General features: G+C 41.2%; 1 long non-coding RNA gene across 1 annotated transcript; it reads left to right on the top strand.

The window, feature by feature from the left end:
* Positions 1 to 176: 176 nt before the first annotated feature.
* On the top strand, positions 177 to 1,138 carry LOC116548052. The gene is made up of 2 exons (XR_004267288.1): positions 177 to 697; positions 1,005 to 1,138. It is a non-coding gene; the product is annotated as an uncharacterized LOC116548052 (long non-coding RNA).
* Positions 1,139 to 1,582: the final 444 nt, after the last annotated feature.

Genomic DNA, 1,582 nt, shown 5'->3' with positions numbered 1-1,582 from the left:
TGACCCAGATAAAACAAAAAGTGGATTCTCTCCTGGAAAACCTGGAAAAAATTGAAAAGAAACACCCGCCTTGGCCTCCCAAAGTGCTGGGATTACAGGCTTGAGCCACCGTGCCCGGCTTGCCCATCATTTCTTTACCTAGGCGCTTGCCTATCATTTCTTTACCTAGGCGCTTGCCTATCATTTCTTTACCTAGGCGCTTGCCTAAGATCAAATTTTTCACCAGATCCTCTCCCCTAGTATCTTCAGCACATGCTCACTGTCCTCCCCATCCTTGTCCTTCCCATGTTCATTAGTTCCTATTGCCCTGTCCCTAGTCCCATTTTCACTTCCTTTGACACTCCTAGTAGTTTTAAGTCTTACCTGTAATTTTTGCTTTTAATTTTGATACCTCTTTATGACTTAATAAAAAGTATGGATGCTTTTTATCTACTGTCTCCAAAATAATCTCTTGTTGTGCAGGGAGTACAGTTCTTTTCATTCATAGTTCAGTAGTTGCTTCCCTAACTGCAAAGGCAAGCTCATTTAGTTGAGTAGCTCCTAAAAGCAGCTTTGAGTCAGAAGTATGTGTGTTATACCCCAACATTAGTGTGCTGTGTGGGGTAGTTCAACAAAAATGTAACCATGTATTTTTGTGAATGAGAGTTGGCATGTCAAATGTATCCTCTAGAAAAATAATTAGTGTTAAAGTCTTAAGGTTTTTTTTTTTTTTTTTTGAGACAGAGTTTTGCTCTTGTTACCCAGGCTGGAGTGCAATGGCGCAATCTCGGCTCACCGCAACCTCCGCCTCCTGGGTTCAGGCAATTCTCCTGCCTCAGCCTCCTGAGTAGCTGGGATTACAGGCACGTACCACCATGCCCAGCTAATGTTTTGTAGTTTTAGTAGAGACGGGGTTTCACCATGTTGACCAGGATGGTCTCGATCTCTTGACCTCGTGATCCACCCCCCTCGGCCTCCCAAAGTGCTGGGATTACAGGCTTGAGCCACCGCACCCGGCCCATAAGATTTGTTTTCTAAAGTTGATACTGTGGGTTATTTTTGTGAACAGCCTGATGTTTGGGACCTTTTTTCCTCAAAACAAACAAGTCCTTATTAAACCAGGAATTTGGAGAAAAATTAAAAAAAAAAAAGAAAGAAAGTTAGCAAGTGCCTTTTCCTAGTGTCATGCATTTATTAACTGAGTGCTTATCATATGGTAGGCACTGGTATAAGCTATCTAGTGAACTAAATGGGAAAAAATTCTCTGCCCATATGGAGTTTACTATTTAGTAACTCTTACTCTCCACTCTTACTGTTAACACAGCCCCAGAGATTTAACTTTTACAATTAAATTCTATCCTTGTTTTACATTCATGATTTCCTTCCACTTCTTTCAAGTCTTACAGCTGAAGAATTCAAGAAATGAAGCCCAAGCCAACCTTTGTCTCAGTTCTGAGATGAGAGGGGTAAAATGTGAAAGGAAAGAAAGAAACGAAAGGCACAGAGGTGGAACATGGTTAATTGCTGAGCTCATTCTCCTTTCATACATGACACACATTATTAAGGAGCTAATGTGAATGTTGAAATAAACAGGTCTAGGCCG

Source organism: Sapajus apella, unplaced genomic scaffold, assembly GCF_009761245.1.
Source record: "Sapajus apella isolate SASKATOON/1434 unplaced genomic scaffold, GSC_monkey_1.0 scaffold6566, whole genome shotgun sequence".
NCBI classification, from domain to species: domain Eukaryota; kingdom Metazoa; phylum Chordata; class Mammalia; order Primates; family Cebidae; genus Sapajus; species Sapajus apella.
The sequence above is the reverse complement of the archived record's forward strand: the minus strand, read 5'-3'. Positions and strand labels throughout refer to the sequence as shown.